The following is a 9462-nucleotide window of genomic DNA, read 5'->3' as shown; positions in this document are numbered from 1 at the left end:
GGGCATCAGCTGGAATCTGTAAACAGCATTAAAAACTGAACACGTCAGTAAAAAATAAGAATATTATAGCAGCTCTGTGGGATCATCTTAAGAAGTCTTAAGGAGCTCAGCATAATAAATATACGCAGAGAGACTTCAAGATGGATTCACCCATACAGACCCAGAAATACTTTTCTCACATGATATTTTCTCTCTATTTAACATTTCTTAAGTGATTTATCACCATTTATTATCATGTTATCCTCTGTATTTTGTGTTTTTCAGTGTAAACCATGTATTTTCTATATTTAATTCACTGATCATGTAGATGTTCATAAAAGCTCAGATTAAAGTTGAGGGTTATTTTACCGGAAAAAGAGAAAACTGAAGAAAAAGTGACTTTTTCAGCAAAATATACCAATAACTGAAGCTAAAAACAAGTGTCTCCACTGTTCTAGTTCACTTTATTGACCACTTTGGCTGTTTTTGTTCATTTTGTTACTTATTTTATTCTTTTTTCCTTCATTTTAGTCAACTTTTTGTTTATTTTTTTCAGGTTATGTTATTTTATAATCTTTTATACATTTTATTTAATACAAACCCAGTGTGTCCATCCACTGTCACTGATCCAGCTCCATGTTTTGTTTTGTTTTTTTGTAACTTATATTTTATTAGTTTTAAAAGAACAACAACAAAAAGAAAACACAACAACATAAATAGGTCTGGGTAGCACAGTCTTATCAATTATTTGCTTATATAATGTCCATTTTTTCCACTTTTTGCTCATTTGTGGTTCTTGTATGCTCAATCTGTGTGTTAGTTTTTCCATTAGAAATATGTCCTCAATCGTAGTTAACCATTGATCCTTTGATGGTACGTTCATCTTACCCCAATTCCTTGTTATGCATTTTTTTGCAGCTATCAACACCACCTTTACCAAATATTTATCGTATTCACGTATAGTGCCATCACCAAAGTTGCATAAATAAAGAATTTCAGGTTTCTTTGGAATTGTATATCCTAATACTTGACATAGGACATTGCAGATCATTTCCCAATATTCCGAAAGTTTTGAACATTTCCAAAAAAACATGAGAATGGTCAACATCCATCTCCCTGCATTCTCTCCAACATTGCTGATGCCTCTGGAACTGTTCACTTTTAAATTTATCAAGGCTTTATATAATGCTGAGATTATCCTGATATTATTGTCTTTATATGCTTTAGTCATGATTTGAACCCCACTGATTCACCAGTAAAACCCATGGAGTTCAAATCAACTCCATGGGTTTTACTGGTGAATCAGTGAGCCTGTTTATATGACCAGAAAAATCCGATAACTGGGAGTAATCCGATAATTGCCACAATCGGATACGATGCTTCAGAAATGCGATAATGGAAAAACCCTGGTTTACATGTTTCAGTCCGTTATTTGATTTCTTTCGGAGTATGTACGTACGTCATGACATAAAACGTACACTTCCTGTTATTTTCAAAACATCCGGTCTGGTTTCGGATATTCTAAAGCACAGGTGTCAAACATGCAGCCCGGGGGCCAAATTCGGCCCACCAAAGGGTTCAGTCCGGCCCCTGGGATGAATTTGTAAAATGTAAAAATTACACTGAAGATATGAACAATCAACAATGTTAAAATCATTTTAGGTCATTTCAGTCTGAAGTGGATCAGACCAGTAAAATACTATCATAACAACCTGTAAATAATGAAAACTGTAAATATGTCTCTTTGTTTTAGTGTAAAAAGTAAAATTACACAAAAATGTTCACATTTAAACACTAGTCTTTTACAAAAAGTCTGAATATCTGAAATGGCTTAAGAGAAGTATGTGGAATTTTAATAATATTTGTCCTGTTATTTAATGTTTTACGTATTTGTAGATCCACTGTGATCTCTAAGTTGTGATTCACTTGTATAAATAATACACTAAGGCATAATATTGTTAACATTGCACTTATTTACTAAAGAATTTTCAAGTTATTAATATTTGTTTATGTTATGTTCAAGTAAAATTCATAGATGTAAAAATTTTCATTACGGAATTTACTTTTTACACTCAAAAGTTCTTATCCTATTATTTATATTATTTTATTGGTCTGGCCCACTTTATATCAATTTAGGCTGGATGTGGCCCCTGAACTAAAATGAGTTTGACACCCCTGTTCTAAAGGACAACTTTTGGAATGTGTTGCAGTTCCTGTATTTGATGTTGACAGTTTCATTTGTTCTGGCATGAAATTTGTTTCCTCTTCACTCCAGAAGTGAGTCTTTACCGTGTTTGTTTACCTTTGTCCTTAGGCTCATGTCGCTGCATAACTTCCATTTATATTGATTTTTTTTTTTTTTTTTTCTTACACATGCGCAGATGTAAAAGAACAAAATAAATCACATTAGCCTGTATACATGCGTGAAGACATCGAAGTATTGGGAGAAATCTAGGTGTGTTAATCCGATTTCTCCTAATCAGATTACTGCCGTTATCGGATAAAGTTTATCAGATTATCCTGTTTACATGATCACTTGAATAACCTGAAAACTCCAGAAATCGGATAATGATCGAGTATTGGTGTGCATGTAAACGGGCTCACTGTTGTAGAAGATAACAGTGTTTCCATGGTAACTACGGAGCCTCTGAACGTCCAAATGGGTCATATCTGATGACCATGAAAAGATGAATAACTGTATTTTACACCAATTATTGACATGTATTAATAGGATAAATGGATCAACAGGTATTAAACAGTTTAGATCAGTAGTTGCTGTTGGTCAACACTGGATGTTTGGGTGAAAATACTGACCTTTACTTATAGAAGCCTTTTAGTTCGTGTGTGTTTTTGTTAATGTGCACATGCTTACCGTATATTAATTTTTTAACTTAATAGAACATGAAAAATGCTGAAAAATACTGCATGTGCATGTAAATGTATGGAATAATGAATATAGGCCCATGACTCTGCAAAAACAGCAGATGACTGCGACTGTGAACAGTTCTGGAAATGAGACGCTGTGGCTGCACATTAATAGAATTACAGCTGTAATTTATCACAACAATGGGAAAAAAAAGAGGCACAGCATCTGTTTTTTTGTAATATCTTAGATTTAGTGGCACTGAGCAGAGTCGTCCTGTGTAAAACAAATAGGAAAGGGACATTTTTGTTGTGTTTCATATAGTTTTATTCTGTACTAGAGCTGCTTTTCTTCATTTGTTTTGCTTTACTGTGTGTTTTAGCGTCAAAATAGGGTGGAATAACAGAAAAAGACAAAGAGAGGTACTGAAGTTTGACAGGTTTTGACTAAATAAGACAGTCAGAATGAGGAGATTTAGGATGTTGAACAAGAACTGTGAACTGGAACCAGAGGTGATTTCTCATCGACTGAAAGGGAAGCTCCCCTAAAGTTACTGAAATTAAATGGTTAAATATGTCGGTTGTGTTGACATTTTATTGACTACAAATGTTTACAACACGTTCATCTCACAGACGAGTTCGTTCAGAATCAGCTTTATCACAAATCAACAGACTGGATGTTGTTCACTTCTCCTCCATTCCCACGTCTCTGTTTTCTCATTCGATCTCTGCTCAGTGCATTTGTCCGTAGACGTCCATGCACTTCAATGGGACTGAGTGGAACAGTTTTTTTCATTGCCTCAAAACTGGACGGTAATTGGATAAATGCCACGGTTTTGTCCCGCCCCGGACGCCCGGCTTCTCTGGGGGTGAATGGAGCTGTGGGGAGCTCGGCCGGGCTGGACGCCAGGCTTCCACATGCTGATTGGAGGATCAGTCGAAAGGCTGAATCCCATTTGATTGACAGCTAGTTTGAGAACTACTCCTTCACTGACACAGTTCAGTTTAATACTGTCGCACATTCTGCTGTGAAACCAGAGAAACCACTACAGAATGACTTGTTCATTTCTTGCACTGTAAATAAAACACACTCATTGTACTTCCTTGTTTCAATTTAACATAATTTCAGCGTTTCTTGTTTCAGTTACATGATTTAATCATTTCTTGTTTGAGTTAATATCGTTTTGTAGATAGTTAAATCAATCATACTGTTGGCTAAGTCGGAGTGAACTGGCAATCTAGTAAGGTGCACACGATGGCAGACAATGCTAATGGAACGGAGGGCCGAATTTATGTTTAAATAACGAATTTAAAAAAAATCTTCAATTAAGTAAAAAAAATCTTCAATTAAGCCAAAAAAAATTCTTCAATTATGTAAAAAAAATTCTTGAATTAAGCAAAAAACAAAAAATCTTCAGTTAAATAAAAAAAATCTTGAATTAAGTAAAAAAACATCTTGAATTAAGCAAAAAAAAAAAATCTTCAATTATGTAAAGAAAAAAATCTTGAATTAAGCCAAAAAATATCTTCAATTAAGCCAAAAAGAATTTAAAAATCTTCAATTAAGCCAAAAAAATCTTCAATTAAGTAAAAATATCTTGAATTAAGCCAAAAAAGGAAAAAAAAAATCTTCAATTAAGTAAAAAAAAAATCTTGAATCAAGCCAAAAAAAAATCTCCAATTAAGCCAAAAAATCTATAATTAACAACTTTTTTTTTCTTTGTTCTAGTGCAAAAAATAACATTAAATTATGAAAATATTTACATTGACAAACTATCCCGTAACACTAAAATGTGAATAACCTGAACAAATATGAACAACCTGAAATGTCTAAAGAAAATTAAGCCCAATTTGAACTATTTTTCTGCCTGTTCTTCAGTGTTTAGTGTCTGTGTAGATCTGGTCCAGAATGCACATGGACAAATGAGAAGTTGCGGAATAATATTGTTAAAATTGCACTAAATTTTCTTGCGTTTTTTAATTTAAATTTCAGTTTTTTCAGGGTTTTTTTTTTTTTTTTTTGGATAGTTTATAAAAGTAAGTATTTAATTGGGGGGGGGGGGGGTGTTACTAAAACAAAGACAAAATTTTGGACTTGTCATTATTTATAGGTTATTCTGTTATTATTTTTCAGGTCTGGCCCACTGCAGATGAAATTTCGCTGAATATGGCCCCTGATCTAAAATGAGTCTGACAGCCCTGGGTTAAAGGGTTAAATCTAAACATGTAGACTCTGGGCTCAGCAGTCGAGGCTCATCCCTCCTGGTTTTACTCTGTCTCTGAGGTCAGATGAGCTTCGTCGGTGCCTCGGTTGAACCTCAGGGAAACAGAGCGTCCATTGTCTCCGTCTGGTCGTAAAAGCTTTGCATAGATTAACTGTGTGTGAATGAACATTAGCATCAGAAAATACAGGACGAAGCACTTTGGAAAGGGTTCATGTGGGTAAATATGTTCTATATGTTCTGACAAATGGGAAAAAAGTGACAGTAGTGGCACCGTGTTTGTTTTAAAACTCTTCTTCACTTGTTGTAACGTCTGTCAACCTGCTTTTTTTTGTACTTGTGAATCTAGTTGCGCAAAAAGGTCTTTCCATCGCTGTTTTGTGTAATGTACCAATTTCACTGCACCTGAAAAACCACCTCTTGCAAGCGCCAAAACTTTCATTGAAAAATGAGAATTGGGCAAAATTGTCGTTTTCCATCAGGCAAAGTTTTATGTCAAGTTATATTTGGACAATTGAGGTTTGTTTATTGTTTGTTTATTTATGTATTTCAAATATTGCAATAAAATCAAACAACAAAAGAATTATATGAAAAGAAAGTAAACCATTCAAAAAGGAGCGGGATGAAGTTTAATTTATAAAAATATTCTGACTATGCACACAACACAAAATGGCTGTACATATCAAGTATAGACTGTCCATTTTGCTGCAGCATTACACATGAAAATAAACTGTGTCCATTTCATAACAATATTACACATATTAAACTAAAAAAACTCTGTCCTTTTCATAACAATACACATGTTAAAAAACTAAAATAACTGTCCATTTCATAACAATAATACACATATCAGAAAAACTAAAATAAACTCTGTCCATTTCATAACAATAATACACATATCAAAAACCAAAAATAAACTCTGTCCATTTCATAACAATAATAACCACATTAAAAAACAAAAATAAACTGTCCATTTCATCACAATAATACACATATTTAAAAACTATAATAAACTCTGTCCATTTCATACAATAATACACATATCAAAAAACTAAAATAAACTCTGTCCTTTTCATAACATTAATACACATTAAAAAACTAAAATAAACTCTGTCCTTTTCATAACAATTACACATTAAAAAACTAAAATAAACTCTGTCCTTTTCATAACAATAATACACAAAAAAAACTAAAAAAACTAAAACTCTGTCCATTTCATAACAATAATCATATTAAAAAACCAAAATAAACTGTCCTTTTCATAACAATAATACACATATTAAAAAACTAAAATAAACTCTGTCCTTTTCATAACAATAATATACATATTAAAAACAAAAACAAACTCTGTCCATTTCATAACAATAATACACATATCAAAAAACTAAAATAAACTCTGTCCATTTCATAACAATAATACACATATCAAAAAACTAAAATAAACTCTGTCCATTTCATCACAAAAATACACATATTAAAAAACTAAAATAAACTTTGTCCTTTTCATAACATTAATACACATTAAAAAACTAAAATAAACTCTGTCCATTTCATAACAAAAATGTGTGGAGCATCGGCATCTCCTTCTCATCCGTCTGTCTTCCTTCCTCTGATCAAACCTCCCATCCTTGACTCGTGCAGTCGAGCGGTGACTCACTCCCCCGATGATGTCACGCCTCCTCGGTTGCTATGGCCGTCGTCATAGCGACCAGCGTCTCTCTGTTTCTGTAGCGTGTTAAGGGGCGACTGACAGGAGAAGCTGAAGGGGTTTCATATCAATAGCTGGGGCCTAATTATGTTCAGAGCGGAGGGCTCAGGTGTCTGAGAAAATACCATCAGAGGTGAAAAGATGCAACAAAACAACAAGTGTGAGCGATTTTCCCACCGGGAAACACCAGTAGAGAACGGAACTGAGCAGAAAGAGGAGAGAACACATTATGACCACAACCTGGTGGGCTTTACTCTGCAGACGCACACTTTTATTATTAGTAGTAGTAGTATAGTTAGTATTAATAATAATAATAATAATAATAATAATAATAATAATAATATTTTATTATTATTATTAGTGGTAGGGGTAGGAGTAGTTATAGTAATTATTTTTTATTTTTATTTATTTATTGCCATGGAGTCAAGTATTAATATTTAGTATGAGAATTTTCTTAATATTCCAACTAATTCCTTAATTTGTTTTGCCCATTTTGTTGATTTAATGCTTATTTCCTTCATTTTATTTTTTATTTTATGATCACTTTTGTTCATTTTTGTCTAAATGTTGTCTTGCTTGATGATATCATTATAAGTTTTTTTCATTTTGTTAATTGAATGCTTATTTCTTCATTTTATTTTTTATTTTTCTTCATTTTCTTGATTATTTTCTTCTTAATTCTCTTGATTAATTCCTTAATTTTTGCTCATTTTGTTGATTTAACACATTTTCTTCATTTTACAATGGCTGTTGTTCATAATTCTGTTTTTTTCTATCTTTCTTGATACTATCCTTTATATTTTTGGTGTTTTGTTGATTTATTGCTTATTTTCTTCTTTTTATTTCTATTTTTATTCATTTTTTGGATTGTTTTCTCTTTATTGTCTTGGTTAATTCCTTAATCTTTTGCTCATTTTGTCAATTTAATGCACATTTTCCTCATTTTATGATTACTTTTGTTATAATTGTCATTTTTTATCTTTGTTGATGAGAGCCATTATATTTTGTTTTGCTCATTTTGTTGATTAAACACACATTTTCTTCATTTTACAATGACTGTTGTTCATAATTTAGAATTTTTCATATCTTTCTTGATGCTACCCATTATATATTTTTTGCATTTTGTTGATTTATTGCTTATTTTCATTTTTCATTTCTTGGTTATTTTTTCTTAATTCTCTTGCTTAATTCCTTAATTTTTGGCTCATTTTGTCAATTTAATGCACATTTTCTTCATTTTAGATTACTTTTGTTCATAATTGTTTTAATATATAATATATATATATATATATATATCTATATATATTATATATAATATATATATTCGATGAGATCTATTATATACATATTTTTTCATTTTCTTGATTTAATGCTTATTTTCTTCATTTTATTTTCATTTTTATTCATTTTCTTGATTATTTTTTCTTAATTCTCTTGATTAATTCTTGAATTTTTTTGCACATTTTGTCGATTCAAGGCTGTTGTAGTATTTAGTGTGACCTCCCTTTGCTCTTAACACGTCTTTAACCCTTTTATTCAGACGATATTAGATTTATTGCAATAATTTTGAGGTTTTACACCAGATTTCATTCAACACAAGTAGTGTGATGGGAGATAAACCTCATTTTCAGATCAGTTTATTCTACAGCTTTACAGTTTCCTTCACCTGTCGACCTACAAACCCACATGGAGCGTCCTTTCCCATCCATGTACTTCCATAAATCAGCCCAGATGACTGCTCTCGGCCTCTGACTGCAAAAAAACAAAAAATAAAATAACAAAAAAGCTGTAGCCGAGTCTTGAGGAAAATGCGACTGACATTTTCCTTGTGTATAATAAAGCTCGTCTGTCATCTCTGACCTTCAGATGTGGGTTTGGAAGAGAACGCCTCGATTTTCTCAGAGTACAGGATCGTTTTTACTGCTGGGTTTTGTAAGAAGCCGTTCCGAACAGGGAGGAAATGTCAGAAAAGAGAGTCAGTGCTTTTGTAACACTGACCGATTTGACATGAAAGTCAGCCCAAAAGGAGTAAATCTCATCATTATCAGTACATGAAACAAACACACTTTTTTTTTTCCTACTTAATGATGGAACTGCAAATTTCCACACTTCCATTCTTATTGCTGTAAATATTAGCATCAAAAATACAGAAGGAAACACTTTGGAAGGGTTTTATGTGGGAAAATAAGGTATTATGTTTTGACAAAGGGGAAAAATTACTCGTTTTTCCATTGACCTCAAATTGCGCGAATATAACTTGCACATAAAAGTTTACCCAATGGAAAAAGGACAATTTTGTGAAAACTCTTCTCAGTTTAATGCACATTTTCTTCATTTTGATTACTTTTGTTCATAATTTAAAAAATTTTTCATTGTTGTTGACGAGATCCATTGTATATACTATATAATTTTTTTTTTTGCAAATTTTGTTGATTTAATGCTTATTTCCTTCATTTTATTTTTAATGTTATGATTACTTATAGTTTTATCTTTCATGATGATATCCATTTTTAAAAATTCATTTGTTAATTTATTTTCTTAATTTTACTTTAATTATTTTTTAATTTTCTTGATTTTTTTTTTTTTTTTTTTTAATTCTCTTGGTTAATTCCTTAATTTTTGGCTCATTTTGTCAATTTAATGCACATTTTCTTTTTTGCACTCTCGTTTTCAATTTAAAGTTTTTGCTGT

Source organism: Sphaeramia orbicularis, chromosome 9 (genome assembly GCF_902148855.1).
Source record: "Sphaeramia orbicularis chromosome 9, fSphaOr1.1, whole genome shotgun sequence".
NCBI lineage: Eukaryota > Metazoa > Chordata > Actinopteri > Kurtiformes > Apogonidae > Sphaeramia > Sphaeramia orbicularis.
The sequence above is the reverse complement of the archived record's forward strand: the minus strand, read 5'-3'. Positions refer to the sequence as shown.